The sequence below is a fragment of the Bos indicus genome, chromosome 14, assembly GCF_029378745.1.
Source record: "Bos indicus isolate NIAB-ARS_2022 breed Sahiwal x Tharparkar chromosome 14, NIAB-ARS_B.indTharparkar_mat_pri_1.0, whole genome shotgun sequence".
Lineage (NCBI taxonomy): Eukaryota > Metazoa > Chordata > Mammalia > Artiodactyla > Bovidae > Bos > Bos indicus.
Window position 1 is genome coordinate 61,666,363 of NC_091773.1, and position 18,699 is coordinate 61,685,061.

The window sequence follows — 18,699 nt, forward strand, 5'->3', positions numbered from 1 at the left end:
CTTCAAATTGTAGATCATGAGAGTTTGAAAGGAGGGGTACTCAATTGGAGATGAGAATAGATCCAGAGAGGCATATTCACACAGAACTAATTCCAAAGAGAATTTTGAAAACCCAGAGAAGGTTTTGATTAAGTATTCACCTAGCATTACATATTTTTAAGGACCTTTAGAGTCATCATTATCTATGTCTTCTAACATTGTAGTGGCTGAATTAATAATTGTCCTCTGCACTTCCTCTTCATCTCAAATGAGGAAAGGTTGAGTAATTCATCAAAGGTTACTCTAAATGTCAGGAAGAGAAAGATTAGATCCTGGACATTTTAGTCAAGACACACAGACTCTTAATTCTCTTTAGAAGAAAGGAAGGAAAGAATGCAACTTCTTCCTGAGTTTGGAGAAAGAGCGTTTTCTATGGATTTGAATAGTGCTCTATTCAGACAAATGGTCCCATTTCCATGCATCAGCTCTCTCTAAGTGTGCCTTCACCTGGAACCCATGAAAGTTTTGACAGCATATAAATCTCAAGAGTGGTTTGAGTCTTGGCAGACACCTTTAAGAACATGATCTGGTGAAAAGAGAACTGAAACAGAGGGAATACATTTTGGCTGAGGCTTTTGAACAAAGGTTGCTAGTTTACAATGCTGGGAGCCCAGAGCGCGGGGCTTGGGTTTCTAAGGCAAAGCTCAAGATGTGGAACAGAATGTTTTCCTCAGCTCTGATCTTGACCCATGAAGGCAACTTGCTTCCTGGGGCTCTCGAAGGTTCTCAGAAATGTTCATGTTGTACACAGTAGACCAGATCATTGAGATTCTTTCTCTGAAAGAAAAGAAAGCACTTTAAGACCATTTTTGTTTGCTATTTGTTTAATCATATGACAGTTGACCTGGACTTCTGATCACTAAAGAAAGCTGCTGTTTCTTATTCATTTCCCTTTGCAAAGATTTGCTTGCCTATTCAGTTAGACCAAACAAACAATGAGTTCCAGGCAAGTGAAAAAAATACAAATTGATTTTCATATATATTACACTGCTCCTTCCGGTGGGGCAGGCCATTAACTAGACCTATATATACATTTAGTCCACACGACAGCAGAGCCCAGGGCAGCAGATGCTGACTTCTGTTCATCATTTCCCAGGTGAGGAACAAAGGATCACGGTCATTTACACTGTCCATGCCATTTTGGTGGCAGCTGTTGTGTTTGATGCCTTTGTCAGATAAAGTATAGATCCAGAAGAGGGAGGGAGTGAGACCCCAGAAGTCAGGTCATCTCTCAATTCAGTCTCCATAACATTAATGTGGAAATGAGGCTCAATTTGCTTTCTGTTAGTCTTCATCAGCAGAAAAATAATTGCCTTATCCTAAATGAAAAACATGACTTCCTGATTATAGGAGAAGGGAAAAAAAAAAGAGCAGGCAGAGAATCAGGTCTTTCATTTGTAGTAATCTGGAGAAAGCATTGTCTCCCCAGAGAGCTGGCAGCTCTGAAGCTGATGGAAAAGAAGCCGAGGCAGTCCACCGGGCGTTTTGCAGGCGGAAATTGTTCAGATGCTTGAAGCTCCTGGTGCACTGCCGGTTGAGGGCGGCGGAGCTTCATCTGTCTTTGCCTGTACTGCGCTTGTGCTTACTAGCTCAGTCGTGTCCGACTCTTTGCGACCCCATGGACTGTAACCCGCCAGGCTCCTGTATCCATGCTGATTCTCCAAGCAAGAACACAGGAGTGGGTTGCCATTCCCTTCTCCAGGAGATCTTACCGACCCAGGGATCGAATCTGGATCTCCTGCTTTGCAGGTTCTTTATTGTCTGAGTCACCAGGGAAGCCCAAATCATGTCATCTTTTTAATGGCCACAGAGTATTCCAACCTTGGTTCATTCATTCCCCTGCTGATGGACACACTAGGGACATTGTGCAAACATCTGCAATGAACATCCTTGGACACGTGAGTTTCCTTGAGCCCTTGCATCAGCTGGGGGATAGGTAAACCAAGGATTTAGAATGTTTTGTGCATTTTCCCCTCAAGAAAACCTGTGTTCAAATTCTGGCTCTGATACTTACTAACTGCAAGACCATAGGCACCTTTCTGTGTCTTAGCCTCATCTACGACATGGAAAAGCATGGTGCCTGCCTCACAGTAGGAGAAGGGAATGGTGCATGCAGAGTTCTGAACACAAGTCCTAACATACAGGAAGTCTTCAATAGGTGGCATCTATGATTTTAATCTTTAAACATGTTTTATTCTTATCATTGTTATTCCTTGACTGGGACCACCGGGTCTTCTTTCTGTCCTGCTGTTGATATTGCTGCCCGGACTTGCTCTTTCACAATGTCCTTAAAGCCCTGGCATCCTGAGAGCAGAAAAAGAGTGGGGACAAGCCAAGTTAGCCCCCAGCAGGCTCCACAAGTACAGAGGCCCTTCTCCCTTTCTTTGCATTTCCACCTCTGGCCAGAGAGGCAGAGAGCTCACAGATTTCTGCACAGATGCAGCTGCCTTTTGCACCCAGAGGTGACCATGGAAATGGACAAGGCACACTGGAGGGGGTCCATCCCCACAAGAAGATCTTTCTGATGGACGGTGGATCAGATGGCCCTTGGGTGCACACGGATGGCGTCCAGGCTAGAACAGCTATACTCAGGGGAGCAGCAATCCTCCACCCAGCTCCTGTGACTAATGATGGCCCCCCTGGGGGCTCAGATACAAAGAATCCACCTGCAATGCAGAATACCCAGGTTCCATCCCCGGGTCAGGAAGATCCCTTGGAGAAGGGAATGGCAACCCACTCCAGTATTCTTGCCTGGAGAATTCCGTGGACATAGGCTATAATCCATGGGGTGGGTAAAGAGTCAGACATGATTAAGCAACTAACACTTTCACTTTCACTCTCTGTATGTCCCAATCTCTATATACTAAGCACTTTCAACATGGATTAGCTCATTTACTCCTCATAGCAACGCCAAGAGTTAGGTGCCATTAAAAGCCCCAGTGTCACGATGAGAACACTGAGACCTAGAGAGGTCAAGTCTTAATCGGTGTCAACCATAGTACCAACACTAAGATTTAAACCCAGGCCTTTATGACACCCAAGTCCACACACGCATTGATCATCATGCTGATTTCCCATTTGAGAGCTGTTCTCCTGGGCTGGTGACCCACAAACAGCTGCACATGTCAGAGCCCTGGGTGAAGTGCCTGCAAGGTCTTCTCCAAGGGCAATTCCATTGTAGGAAAACTACGCGTGCTCTCCTATTGTCCACAGGAGAAAAATGAAGATTAATAAAGACCTTGGGAGAAATTTTCCAATTCCAAGCAGTGTCTATTCTGTGAGTAATCCTATTTAGAATTGAGCAAAGTAGAATAGTTACTGGAAATAAGGTGAAAAATACTCCCTCTACAGTTTAGAACTCCCTCATAAACAACCATATGAGCAAACCCAGGAACAAGCCACGAATATGAGAGCAGTAATTTGATTTTGTTTATTATCTGTGTTGCATAGGGTGTTATCCTGGCAGCGCTGGGGAGAAACAAGCTAGTAGAAATTATGTGTGGGCTAGTAGAACGTTTGAATTATCTGCATTATTGATTTTACCTCCTGATAGATTCTCTCAGAAGGCTGAATGAATTGATGTGAATTTCAGGTTCTCAGCTACCAGTAAGCAGCTCACCGAAGAATCTGAGAATTGCTGCAGCACACAGAGCAGACAGCAGGTGGTTTCAAAGCACCTCAAATAAGAATAGAAATTTAGGATTTTTTTAAGTGTATTTACTAATAACCTCCATACAGAAAGAACAGTGCTTTTTTTTTTTTGGTCCCTAAAATGTAGGCAGACATTTTAGAGGGAAAAGGCAAGACCTGAAATGATTACAGAATGTTTGAAAAGTAGGTAATGGTGGTGGGGAGCAGGGTAAAGCAAAATTGTCCAAATATATCTAACCTATTGGACACAGGCTCAGGTGGGCTCTATTTGCTTGAGAGGCTGAGAAGCCTCTTGGGAGGAAGATTTAGGGAAAGTGTGGGTGTGTGTACTCAGTCACTCAGTCATGTCTGACTCTTTGGGACCCCATGGACTGTAACCCACAAGGCTCCTCTGTTCATGAAATTTCCAGGCAAGAAACTGGAATGGGTTGCTATTTCTTCCTTCAAGAGATCTTCCCAACTCAGGGATTGAACCCTCATCTCCTATATCTCCTGAATTGGCAGGGGGATTCTTTACCACTGAGCCACCAGAGAAGCCCTCTATTTCATTTTCAACTTTTTATTTATATTGGAATATAACCGATTAACAATGTTGTGACAATTTCAGGTGGACAGCAAAGGGACTCAGCCATACACATATGTATGTCCATTCTCCCCCAAACTTCCCTCCCATCCAGGCTGCTACATAACATTGAACAGAGTTCCCTGTGCTATACAGGAGGTCCTTGCTGGTTTTCCATTGTAAATGTAGTACATATGTGAGAGTATTCAGTGTTAACTAAGGATACTGAGACATTGTGTAATCAAGGGTGAGAGGCAGCTCACTTCATTTGAGAACATGAAGGTCACTGGTGAACTTGGTCTGAGTGACATCAGTAAAGGGGTGGACTCAGAGCCAGAGTAGAGGGTTAATGAGCAAGAGAACATAGGCATCTCGTTTTCCTCCTGGAAACCCACAAAAACAATGATAAAGTGATTGTGTTTAACATAAACCCATAAGGATGGTGAGTAGGGGACAGAATAAAATAACCACAAAAATTTGAGAGCTGGAAACCATTTAGATAAGTTTTAACTGATTGAGCAGACTGAAGAAAGCTGACTTTGAAGCCAGCAGTGAAAAAACTTAAAACCAACACAGTTTACATCTTCAAAGTCTTAGGAAGTGGTGGCACCTGGAAAAGTGGGGTAAGGCAAAGGGGCTAGAAACTAGCATTAAAACAAGGACAATTGGTTGAAAGCTGTTGAAAAAGTAGGGCTTCCCATGTGGCTCGGTGCCAAAGAATCCACCTACCGATGCAGTAGACACAGGAGATGTGGGTTCAATCCCTGGGTTGAGAAGATGCCCTGGAGAAGGAAACGGCTATGCATTCCAGTATTCTTGCCTAGAGAATCCCATGGACAGAGGAGCCTGACAGGCTCCAGTCCACAGGGTTGCAAAGAGTCGGACAGGACCGAGCATCACGCACCTGTGGAGCAGTGTCAGGCAACCTCATCTGAATCCCACCTCCACCTCTTACCTGCTCTGGGCCTCAGGCACTGGAATTCTCGGTTGAAAAAGGAATTATATCTGCAGGGTCACCACTGTACCCTGAACAGCCTTTGAACTGCTGCAGAAGCAGGATTCCAAGGGAACAAGGTCCCTGAGAAGATTAGAGGTGTGGAATCTAAACCACAGGGTCGGGGTGGGCTTTGATATGGAAGGGATACCTCCTTCATGGAAATGAAAGGGGAGGAAAAGACAGATGCAGACACAAATACAATTGTGGGATCAGCCATGACCCTGCTTCTCCTCTTGTCAGGCCTCAACAAGATACCCAGAGCAGAAAAAACAATGCAATACACTGGCCGTTGGCCGAGCAGTAACACACGCACACGCTATAACCAGGCGTGTTCCTTCAACCCTCCTATGGTGTGCAGTGCCAAGCTGCCTGTGCTTGATGGAGTCACTCTCACAATGCATGTGTTACCCTTTTATCTCACAGAAATAAGAACATCTACATTTGAAAATAAAAGGACTTCCACTGCTAATATGTGAATTCAATCCTCTTGTGCCCCATCCCCAATTCCTGCTGTAAAACAACTACATCATATATAGACATATATATACATCATATATAGAAGAGCTAATTTGGGTACAGCAGAGGACTGCAGCCCACCAGGCTCCTCTGTCCATGGGATTTTCCAGCAAGGATACTTAAGTGGTTTGCCATTTCCTTCTGCAGGGTATCTTTGCAACCCAGGGATCAAACCCAGGTCTTTTGGACTGCAGGCAGATTTTTTACTGACTGAGCTACCAGGGAGTATGGGGGGAGGGGGCAGAGCAAAAATGCAAACAGAAGTGCTGCTTTGAAGTTTTGTAGCTTAAGGAGCGAGGAAGTTGAGGAGGAAAGTGGAAAGTGTCTTGAGGCTAAGAGGAAAAGGGAAAGTGCCTCATTGGGCGACTGGCAATGACAGCAATAGACAAACCAAAGTCGAATGGCTACTACATGCCAGGCAGGGCCAAGTATTACAACAGCCCTATCCGGAGGCATTCATGTTATTATTTCACAGATGAGAAAAATGAGTTCAAAGAGGTGGAATAATTTGTTCAGTATCACACAGCAATAAGTTATGGAGCCAAACTCGAACCCAGGATGGCTCAACGTCATTGGCCATGTTCTTAAAAACTTTTCTCTGACATGATTATTTAAGTAGGTGATTTCAAGATTCAAGCTGTATGGCAAAAGCCATCACAATATTGAAAAGTAATCATCCTCCAATTAAATACATACATTAAAAAATTTTTTTTAAGTTATTACCGTTCTTACAGAGAGAATTCTTTCTCTCACCATGGCTCCCCTCCTCATAGACAACCAATGTCATTAGACTATGTGTGATATTCCCAGCATAGTTTATGGATTGCATTTTGCTATGTAAGTGATAGATTATACACACTGTTCTGAACCTCACACCTTTCACTTGGGGAGGCGTCCTGTGGATCCCTCCATGGAGGCACAGAGAGAACTTCCCTGCTCTGTTTCCAGCTGCAGTGTTGACTGCTGCGCGGAGGTGCCGTGACCTTGTTTACAGTCCCCAGCAATAGACTGAGCCATGTTTCCATTCCTCGAGTAGCTGGAGTGCATTGCTCTGAGCAAACTCCCACTGCCTCTGGAGAGATCTTGAGACTCTCCCTCGACAGTTGGGCTGCTTTAAGCTGCAAGACACATCAGCACTCTCAGGTTGCCTTGTCGAGCAGGGGTTTACTGAGAAAAGAAACAAACAGCCGGAGAAGCAGGAGGCAGAGAAGCCCTGCCCCAGTACCCTCACCCCCATCAGCAGGGAGGTATGCCAGGAGCTACCCTCCCTCTGTCGCCAAGGCCGTCAGTGGTGTTGGGCTCCCTCAGTGCTCCTGAGTCCAGACCTCCACACAGGAGAGGGCAGGGCAGGCTTGGGGAGCTGCTGGCCAGCCAGCTGCCCCAGGAGCATGGCCCACTCCTAGTCCCCCCAGGTGTAGCCAGGGTGATGGGGTCAAGGGGGAGAGGGTGTGAGAGGCCTGTGTATAAGGGTTCGTTTTCTCAGAATGAGGTGCAGACCCCTTGCTCAGAGCAAAAGAGACTGCTGGGTGGTACCCCCTGTCCGGGAATCCCGGAACTGCCCAGGAGACATTTTCTTGGGCTGTAATTCCTGCCAAGTGAGTGTGGCCAGCCTCACCTCCTGCCAAGATCCTCTTGAAGTTATCTTGTTTTTAGGCCCAGGATGATTCAGTCTATAGGGGAAACCTGATCACATGGAACCACTTATAAGGCTTTTAGCTTAAAAAACAATTTCATGAAAAAAAAAAAAATTTCACGAACCTTAACTCACCAAAGTCCACTGAGGTAGGCAGTATGGGTTAAATTTCCATTTTACAGATAAGAAAACTGAGGCTTAGAGAGTTGCCTGGGGTCACACAGCCAGTAAATGATGGAGCTGAGACTCCAGCTTGCCTCCTTCTGATTCCTCATCATGACAAGTCTTTTTACCGACTCTCCTCCTTCTCACCTCCCGAATGACAACACTCCCAAGGTTCTCTTTCAGAACCTTCATTTTCCTCTCCCCATACAATCTCAGGTTATTCTCATTTACTTCCTTCTCTTGGGTATGCGTGTGTGAAGTTGCTTCAGTCATGTCTGACTTTTTGTGATACCATAGACCATAGCCCACCAGGCTCTTCTGTCCATGGGATTCTCCAGGCAAGATTACTGGAGTGGGTTGCCATTTCCTCCTCCAGGAGGTCTTCCTGACCCAGGGATTAAACCTGCATCTCTTATGTCTCCTGGATTGTCAGGCAGATTCTTTACCACTAGCGCCACCTGGGAAGTCCCTTCCTTCCCTTGGTCTAATTCCAAAAGCTTGATGGCCCCCGGTTTCTCTCTTCAGCCCAGACGTCTCTCCTAAGTTCCATGCCTGTGCATCCACTCTCCTACTGAACACGGCCATGTGGCTGCCCAAGTCACCTCCAGTGCAGCACTTCTAAAATGAAACTTACTGTCTTTCTCCTTCAATGGCTCCTCCTTATGGGTCCTCTGTCTCAGGAACTGTAGCTTCCTCTTCTTAAGCATCAACTATGTGCCAGTCACTTTATACTGGCGAGATGGTATCATCCCATTTCACAGGTGAAGAAACCAAGGCTTGAAGTTATGAACTTACTTGCACAAACCATACTACTGAGTAGTTGACAGTGCCAGGATGCAAACTGAGCTCTATTCTGTGTTGCTTCCTCTTTGCTAGGCTGTCTGAGAACTGCAGGGCCAGAGCTGTTCACTCTGTTTGAACAAACCAGGAGTCATGGATCATCCTCCCATCCCCTAACCCCTGCTCTCACCCCCCACAGCTGCTTCAGACCCAGGTCTACCTCCTAAATGTTTCTCAGATCATCATGTCTTCCTTCCAGTCCCATGACACCTCCACTCCCATAATGTGAGTTGCTCAGTCATGTCTGACTCTTTGCAACCCCATGAACTGTAGCCCGCCAGGCTCCACTGTCCACGAAATTCTTCAAGCAAGAATACTGGAGTGGAGTGGGTAGCCATTCCCTTCTCTAGGAGATCTTCCCAACCCAGGGACTGAACCTGGATCTACCACATTATGGACAAATTCTTTACCATCTGAGCCACCAGGGAAGCCCCTAGGTCAGCACCTAAATGATTTCTGCCCCACTACGGAAATAGCTTGCTAACAACTAGTTTGTCTCTGGGAACACTCCCGCTTTAAATTCCCTCGCCCTAAGAATGGGCTTTCTAAAATACACCTCATTATTGCCTTCTTGGGCTTCCCTTTTGATTCAGCTGGTAAAGAATCCTCCTGCAATGCAGGAGACTTAGGTTTGATCCCTGGGTTGGGAAGATCCCCTGGAGAAGAGAAAGGCTACTCCAGTATTCTGGCCTGGAGAATTCCATGGACTGTATAGTCCATGGGGTAGTAAAAGTTGGACACAAGTGAGCTACTTTCACTTTCAACTCCCTGTTGAAATCCCAACTCCCCATTCCTGCCATTGCCTGTCCATCCAGGGTCTCTGCAAATGCCCATGGCCTCACTAATAAAAATGGCTTCATTTCTTGGAGGGTTCCACTAAGCCAATATTCAAAACATCCTCATAGCACATTGCACTGGTCCCAGCCATCTAAACTGTATTCCAAAGAACTGCAGAATAATGCTGGTTGAGAGCCATTCATACGCAAAACAGAGAAAGGCTGAAAATGCGGGAACTCTCGATAAGTCTACAGTCATCCATCAAGCCATTGTTTGCCCAATCGAGTGTGTTTATATTGTCTTGGGTGTCATGTAATTTGGTTTTACAATTGGGGAGCCAATTAGACCCAGGATGGTGGGATCTGAGTGTTGCCGAATGATTTATTACTCCACACCTCAGGGACAAGTGCACTTCATAAACTTTCCAAAAGTGTTCAAGACAGAGCATCATTTGTGCTCTGCAAGCAAAGCATTCTGTTGTTGGATGCACACTAACAGATTAAAGGCTCAGAAAAACCTGGCGTGCAGGAAGTGGAGTGATTTTGTTCTCAGGAATTTTGTCCACAGTTGTTTCTCTGCACATCTATCTAGTAATATCCCCTGAAAGCAGTTTTCCCTCCACAGATGTTTGGGGAAGTACTGGAATGCAACGTGGAGGCCCTGGACCTGCTTCGACGTCAGGTTCAAAGTACAAACCTGCTACTGTCTGCCTGGAACAGCTCTAGTTACTCCTGCCGGTCCTTCCAGGTTTGGTTCAGGTGTAACTGCCTCCTAAAAGCCATCACACACACATATACACACATACATATACATATGTGCGACATTTAATCATATGTGACTCCATAACACCCCTCTCTCATAACACCTCTCTGTATTTTCTATTGGTTGATAGACAATTCAGCCCAGACCAGAATCTGAGTAGAAGGTATAGGCTCAGGCATTGGAGGCATCCTGACTACAGCAGCTCCTGCCTCCACTGCTCCAGGTTCAAGTTCAGCAGGAAACCAGGTTCCTCAGCAAGCTCACTAATAAGTCACACGTCCACTCGCTGTGGATGGGGAAACGAGTTCAGGATGTTAGTACCTGAGGCCTAGACCACAGGTGCCATCTCTGAGGTTGAGAGGAGGCAACCTCTCAGATAGGGGACGGTTTCTAAGAGAAGAAGGTGGAGGAGGATGGACGGCCAAGGCATGGCCCCAAACCATCCATATATGGCCCAGAGCTTTCTCTTTACTCACTAATCTTCCCTGGCTGACTGTGAAGTCCCCGAAGGTGAACAAAGACTCATGTCATGAAATATTCAAAGCAAGACCCCTATCTTGAAGAAGGGTTTATGGTCTAGTCCAAATCAGTATTGATACAGAAAAAAAAAATCAATGAACCATAGACAGGTGACAGGACTCAAGTGCCAAATGAGTGACTAGGGTGTTGTCAAAGGAATTTAAAAAAGGGACAGTTGAGGAAGGGGGCCAAGGAAACCCACTCCAGGATTCTTGCTCAGAGACTTCCATGGACAGAGGAGCCTGGCAGGCTACAGTCCATGAGGTCACAAAGAGTCAGATACAATTGAGTGACTGAGCACGCATGCATGTACACGAGGACCCACTATATACCACAGCAAACTCTACTCAATACTCTGTAATGGCCTATTTGGGAAAAGAGTCTAAAAAAGAGTGGATATATGTATAGGTATAATTGATTCACTTTGGTGTACACCTGAAATTAACACATTGTAAACCAACTATTCAATAAAAATTAAAAAAAAAATACATGTCCCTTATGTGAATGCTTATTTATCTACAGTAAAGAGAGTGGGCTCTGTTGACCCTTTTATGCTCAGGAAATGAGGTTCTAAGGTTAACTTATCTAACTATAAGCTCTTTGTTAAAAGAGTAAGATTCAGTATGGTATAAACAGAAAGACAGCTTTAGGGGAAGAAGAGGTGGGATGAATTGAGTAGCAATGAAACATATACATTATCATAGGTAAAACAGAGAGCTAGTGGGGCTTTGCTATATAGCACTGAGCTCAGCTCGGTTCTCTGTGACAACCTAGAGAGGTGGGATGGGAGAGGTTGGTCAAACTGGTCAAACGAGGTTCAAGGAGGGGATATATGTGTACTTTTGGCTAATTTCACAATGCTGTGTGGCAGAACCCAACACAACATTTTAAAGCAATTATTCTCCAATTAAAAATCAAAAGATGTTAACCAAAAAAAGAGAAAAACATCTTGACTCTTTCAGGCCACTACTTTTTTAAGCAACTCCTGGTAAAGTTGTTTTTCTCTGTCCCCAGATGAATTCCAGGTAAAGTCCCAAAGCTTTTCCAGTCATTGTATTTATTACTGAATAGTCTCCCTTTGCAGGTACTGGGAAATCCAGTTCAGTCTACCTCAAGGCTATAACTCCATATCCAAGTTACAACTCAGGCTTGACTCGGGCTAAGAAACTCAAAATAAGGGAGGAGGAACACGGTGGATGTCTCCCCCGTTCCTCCCCTGCTCAAATCCCCTTCCGGCCCCTCCAGACTTGGAGCATGGAGAGGGGACAGGGCACTCCAGGAGAGCGCTTGATCAGTGCAGGGCCCCAAAACCAGTGCCTGGGGTGGTGGTAGGGGTGTCCCGCCCACGAGCTTACTCTCTCCCTTGGGGAGCTTCTGCAGTCCCGAGGAGATCCCTCTGCGGGGACATATTTGACATTCGTGCTGTTCCTCAAGATGCCCACTTAGCCCCCAGCCTTGGCTTCTGCTGCCCACCCCACCCTGAGTCTCTGCTGGGGTCACATTGCCTTGCAGGTCATCCTTTGGGGCTGAGTCCCTTTCAAGGTAACTCCACGCCAGCGCACTTTTGCAGGTCCTCCCGCCACCATGGAAACTCGCTCCTGAGCCCACATTCCTGAGTTCACCTCACTGTCATGCACCCCTCTCCTTGTCCCACCACCCTAGGGGACCACTCCAACCAGGCTCTGCCTCTGTGGCTTGAAATGTGGCTCAGGCATCAGTCCCTTTGTTCCTCCAACTCCAGAGGGTACCTATTGAGCTCTCTGCAGGCCTTCTGAAGCCTCAGAATTTCACTTGTCTTCCTTCGAGCCTTGCCAAGTGGCACAATTGGTTAAGAGCCTGCCTGTCAATGCAGGAGACGTAAGAGACGCTGGTTCCATCTCTAGATTGGAAAGGTCCTCTGGAGAAGGGCATGGCAACCCAGTCCAGTATTCTTGCCTGGGAAATCCCATGGACAGAGGAGCATGGAGGGCTACAGTCCATGGAGTTGCACAGAGTTGAACATGACTGGAGTGACTTAGCACTCTTGTGGGGATGTGGGGGTGGGGTAGAGACAGTCAGAGGTGTGAAGGGAAAAGCACCACCTCCCATTCCTGTACAGCTCTCACCCTTGACAGCACCTCCCCACCCGTCTCTTACTGGGTGCCCCAGCCTTGTCTTAGGTAGTCTCCAGGCAAGTGATGAATTAACGGTCTCAACACTGACTTCACAATCTCTTAGTAAGGCCTAGACAGGCAGCTCCATATTTTTGTTTCCCTTTGTTGCAGGGGTTGGGGGCAGCAGGGCGGGTCTCTGATGAAACTCAGAACCGACAGGAGTAGTTAGTTACATCTAAAATCCTGGTATGTGGTTCACAGCAGACTTTCCAATAGTATCTGCCGTTTCCAGCTAACACCCTGAGAGATGGACTGACCAAGCATGTCATGAGCATCTTCTTGTGTTACAGACAGTGAAAGCAGAAATGTGAGTTACACGGCTCCACGCAGAGGGAGGGGAGGCTGAACCCAGCTCCTGTGACTCAATCTGAATGTTCTTTCCACGACAAAACCCTGAAAAGATGCCCCAAAGGCCCCCTGGGGGCAGTCAACAGCATACTGGTCACTGTAGCCCGCAGCCCAACCAGAGCAGACCATGATGGCCTTCTCCTCACCCAGCACCTCCAGCCACGTTGGCCTTTTGCCCTTTCTTCGGACGCACGAAGCTCGTTCTCCTGCTAGGCCTCCTGTGTTCACTTCCCAGGGCTACCAGAACAAAGTACCACTAACTGGGTGCTGAAACAACTGAGATGTATTCTCTCAGAGTTCTGAAGGCTAGAAGCCTGAATCAGGTTGTCTGCCGGGCTGGTTTGTTCTGGTGCTCTGAGGCTGAACCTGTTGCCTGCCGCTCCTGGGGACAGCTAGAAGTCCTTGGTGTTCCTTGGACTCACAGATGCATCAGTCAGATCTCTGCTGTTACTTTCTTCCCTCCACACCTTCATGGAAGCCCACACTTCACACAGATGGAGGACTTCCCTGGTGGTCCAGTGGTTAAGAATCCACCTGCCAGCTGCCAATGCAGGGGACACGAGTTCAATCCCTGGTCAGGGAATGAAGACCCCACATGCCTTGGAGCAACTAAGCCCATTCTCCATAACCACTGAGCCCGCATTCTAGAGCCACAGGTCACAACCACCGAGTCCAGGCACTGTAGAGCCTGTGTTCCACAGCAAGAGAAGCCACCGCACTGAGAAGCCCAGGCACTGCAGCTAGAGAGTAGCCCCTCTAGCTCACTGCAACTAAAGAAAGCCCGAGGAGCCTCAAAGACTCAGCACAGCGACCCTCTCCACAAAACTTTTTAATTAAAAAAAAAAGACAGATGTAAATTTGATGAATGCACAAAGGCCTCTAATAATCTCTCTGAAAGCATTAGTTGCTCAGCCGTGTCCGACTCTTTGTGACCTCATAGACTGTAGCCCACCAGGCTCCTCTGTCCATGGGATTTCCCAGGTAAGTTTACTGGAGTGGGTTTCCATTTCCTTCTCCAGGGGATCTTCCTGACCCAGGGATCAAACCCAGTCCCCTGCACTGCAGCAGATTCCTTACTGTCTGAGCCACCAGAGAAGCCCAGATATCAGAATGGGATCCTAGAGATATTTTCCGGCTTCACGATGTCTATTTAAATCACTGAATTACCATTCTGGCCCATCTTCTTCTGCCCGACCCTTGACTGAGGCTGGTAACCCGGTCAGAGAAGGACGACGTCCCTGCCTTCACCTAGCAGGAGTGATGGCTTGAGTGACCGAGAAGTGGGTTTTCTCTCTACATTAAATAAACACTAACAAGAGTTAGGTGATCCCCCTCACCCTACACTACCTTGTTCAGAGAAAGGATCTGACTTCACCAGACATAAAACCTGACAGGTATTTCTCGCGAATGAATCAGTGGGGAGGAGCTGAAGCGACTTAGTTTTTTATCTAAAGAAACGTAATATTTAAAGAAAGAGTTCCCTATCCCCCCTCTTTGGGGAAGGGAGCCCTTAATTTTCCCATCAACTCTGACACATGTGAATCACAGCCCTTTCAGTCCTATAAAAGCCTCATGATTCATCAACAACCCTTCTAGCTGTGGGCTGCGCTTTATTCTGACAGGGCAGGCTTTCCCCAGAGAAGGGATCTGGGAACACACCCCTCCCTCCCAGCTGAGCGTCATTGCGAGCCAGGCTCCTGTTTACTTCTCAGAGACTGGGGACTAGGATAACATTAATGCCCTTGTAAGCCTGTGACATATTCAGAGGGCCCTGCAGGAGGGCCGTGCTCCCATCTTCATAGGGATCAGGTCACCTTGACTGATTCAGAAAACTGCATCTTTTTAAATTTCAAATTTTGTGCATAAAAGGGAAAATGATTTTTCCCTGAAGAAACCTGACTGAAGTGTATGTTATATATAATTCAGTTCAGTTCAGTCAGTCAGTCATGTCCGACTCTGTGATCCCATGGACTGCAGCATGCCAGGCTTCCCTGTCCATCACTAGTTACTGGAACTTGCTCAAACTCAGGTCCATCAAGTCAGTGATGCCATCCAACCGTCTCATCCTCTGTCAACCCCTTCTGTTCCTGCCTTCAATCTTTCCCAGCATCAGGATCTTTTCCAATGCCTATTTTAATTCCATACAGTCAAAGCTATGGTTTTTCCAGTAGTCATATATAGATGTGAGAGTTGGACCATAAAGAAAGCTGAGCACCAAAGAACTGATGCTTTTGAATTGTGGTGTTGGAGAAGACTCTTGAGAGTTCCTAGGACAGCAAGGAGATCAAACCAGTCAATCCTAAAGGAAATCAGTCCTGAATATTCATTGGAAGGAATGAATATTTTCGGCCACGTGATGGGAAGAACTGATTCCCTGGAAAAGACCCTGATGCTGAGAAAGATTGAAGGCAAGTGGAGAAGGGGACGACAGAGGAGATGGCTGGATGGCATCACCAACTTAATAGACATGAGTTTGGGCAAACTCTGGGAGATGGACAGGGAAGCCTGGCATGCTGCAGTCCATGGGGTCGCAAAGAGTCGGACACAATTTAGCAACTGTACTGAACTGATTTTAGGTATTCGGGTTATTTTGATAAATGGATACACTTGTGCAACCACCATCCTAAGCAAGACATAAAACATATCCACCATCACCCAAAGTTCCCTCATTCTCATCTGCAGTCAATCTTATCTACTTCCATCCAGGCAACCACTGAGATGCTTTCTCTCACTATAGATTAGTTTGGCTTATTATAGAATTTCACCTAAGTGAAAAGCATATAGTGTTTTTGGGGCTATGTTTCTGAGACTCACTAAGGACTCACATGTATCATTTATTTATTCTAATGGCTCAGCAGGACTCCTTGTACAGAAAGATCACAATTGTCTTCTCTACTCACCTGTGGATAGGCGTTTGGGTTGTGTCCAGGTTTTGGTTCTCATGAATAAAACTGCTACAAACAGGGATGTACAAGTCATTCCGTGGAAATATGCACTCATTTCTCTCACACGCTTACCTAGAAGAGGATCAAACTGCTTTTTTTTTTTTAAGAATTCATCAAACATGATGAAGCAGACCATGATCAGGAACTTGGGGGAAAATTTGAATATTGCAAGTGACTATAAAAGAAATTATATAAGAGTGCAATACAGTGACAATCCAAACAATGTGGGCTTCTAGGGATGGGTGATATGGCAGTGGAGAGTCCTGGAGTCCAGGAATTTAACAATCCCTTGTTTCTCTCCAGTTGTCATGAGCCTGGACAAGTCTCTTACCTTCTGAAACCACCACAAATGAATATCTGATCCTTCACTGAGCTTTAAGATCATCCCTTGGAAAATGTTAGCTCATTTGAGAGAACTTCAGCTGTAAAAAGCCAAGCGGTGTAGACTGTACTTAGAAATATGGACTTAATTCAGGAGGTCAGGCACATACCACATATATGGTAGGTACTCTTTGGGGAAGTATGAAAGTGAGAGCATTAGCCAATCAGTGGTGCCCAACTCCTGGTGACGCCATGCAATCCAGCCTGCCAGGCTCCTCTTGTTCATGGGATTCTCCAGCCAACAATACTGGAATGGGTAGCCATTCCCTTCTCCAGGGAAGCTTCCCCACCCAGAGACCAAATCTGGGTCTCCCACATTGCAGGCAGATTCTTTATCATCTGAGCCACCAGGGAAGTTAAAGGCAAAATCTTCTCCCAACCCAGAAATTCTCTTCCCAAATGTAGTAGAGAACAAAATTGGTTTTGTTATTGAATAAGCACTGAACCAGAATGTGAGGCACTGCACAGACAATCCATCAAGAATTACAGAAGCAGAAAGAAATCTCACCCTTTTAGAGAGCCATGCAGATGCAACCCATTACATACAGGTTCTCAGGATAAACCCCACTAGTCCTGAAGTCAGGGGACTTACCAGCACCACCGGTCACACACAGCTCATCCTAACTTTACCTGGTAATTGGGGTAACCATCTGTGTTACCTACATGACTTTATCCAAAGGAAAAACAAACTTATACTTCATGACAGGAGGGTGTTTTGCAACTCACCTATGCTGGGAGACAGGTGTCATCTCCCTTGGCATTCACATTTCAAAGAGGTGCCTGATGAAGACATCCCTGGGTCATAAAAGGGACAAAATGCCAATCTAGTCTTCAAAAGGATTTAGGTCTTTCAAAGAAGAGAGCAGATCCTGACAATGACAAGTTTTCTGAAGTCAGTGCTCAAAGTAAAAGAGGGAAATCTCTTCCATTATTTTTAAACAGGGAGGATGGAACCTCTTACTTTAATCAGCATTTGTCCTGACAGTACCCAGTGAATATTTGTTCCTTACAATCATGCATCTCCCAGTTCAGAGCCTCAGAGTCTGGGGTGAGCGAGGTGAGGGATGAACCCAAGACTCCCACCCCTGCACCCAACTCCTGCGACAGCCTCCGTGCTGAGTGTTCGCTTTGGTTCCCATCTTTACCATCTCCAGCTCATTTTTATTCTTGAGGTTGGTCTCTTCTAAGAAACCACCCTCCTTTTTCCTCCTGCTGCTAGCTTGAGAGTCTCTGACATCCTTCCAAAGCCCCAGCAAAATCCTTGACTGGCCCCTTGCCTCCAGAGGCCCCGGGGTCACCAGAGGTGACCAGGATACTGGCCAGCGTCACCAGGACACTGAGACTGGGCACGTTTTGGGGTCCATGAGTCCATCTCTGTGCTGGTCATGGAGAAACTCACAAGCTGCAAACCTGGCCATGACCTGCGTCCTCTTTCCCAAGCCGATCCCCCTATTGTTCTGTCTGAAAGACATCTGTAAGCTGCCCCCATCCAATTACTGCAGTTTCTTTCTCTCTAAAATACTACCAATTTCTAACCGAAATTGGGTGGCCTCCCTTTCTAATTAACTCAAGTGCCCTCCTCTCTGATGGTAGCAACTATAATTACAACTCACTTCACTCTGAAAAGTCTGTTTAAAACTGGGGAACGTACAAGGTGACCTTTTTATCACCCCTTGTTTATCTGGGCTTGGTACTGGGGGGAGGAGACAAGGACGTTGCTTTCCCGCCTCGTCTCAGAGAGCTGCATCATGATGTACGTACGTGTAGCGCTGCCTGCGTTTCAGGCCCGCAGAGAGTAGCTGACTCAGTGGGTGCAGGACAAGAGAGTTTGTGTTCCGTGGCAGAAGGAGCAGGAGGAGGAAGACGGTTGATACTGTCATTATTTAAAATCACTTCCGCCCACTGGGCTGAGTCACTAGAACGTCACTGCCTGGGATTTTGCATCAGTCTCAAAAATATACCTTTGCAGAGCTGTCCAAGCTCAGAAGCATACCCGTTCCCTCACTCAGGCCCCTTAAAAGGAAGCTGCGTGGATCCTGCGCACGGCTACTCTCTGTCAAGGGCCTCAGCTCTCCCCCTGCATCTTCCTGATGCAGCACATCTTCCTGAACGTGTGTGCTGCACATTTACATGCCAACCTGAGCTCAGAGGGAGGTGGTGCCATCTCCCTCCACCCCACTTCCACACTCAAGACAATGAAGATTTCAGGAGCCAGAGAGCAGCCTGGGCTGAAATCCAGGTTTCCAGCCTCCTGGTCTAACCCTGAACCAATAAGAGAGGAAAAGGAGCTTTGGGTCTGAAAACATGGACCACCCTCCTCCCAACATGCGCCTGCAGTGGCCAAGTGAACAGAGACAAAACTCCACTTTGGCTGAAATGATTTGAACACTTGACATGTGGTTTCAGATTTC

General features: G+C 46.5%; 1 long non-coding RNA gene across 1 annotated transcript; it reads right to left on the reverse strand.

Moving 5' to 3' along the window:
* Positions 1 to 537: 537 nt before the first annotated feature.
* LOC139186820 (uncharacterized) lies at positions 538 to 18,139 on the reverse strand. Its single transcript, XR_011570424.1, has 3 exons — positions 18,050 to 18,139; positions 17,015 to 17,157; positions 538 to 816 (listed from the first exon to the last, which is right to left on the reverse strand). It is a non-coding gene; the product is annotated as an uncharacterized lncRNA (long non-coding RNA).
* Between the last annotated feature and the right edge of the window lie 560 nt (positions 18,140 to 18,699).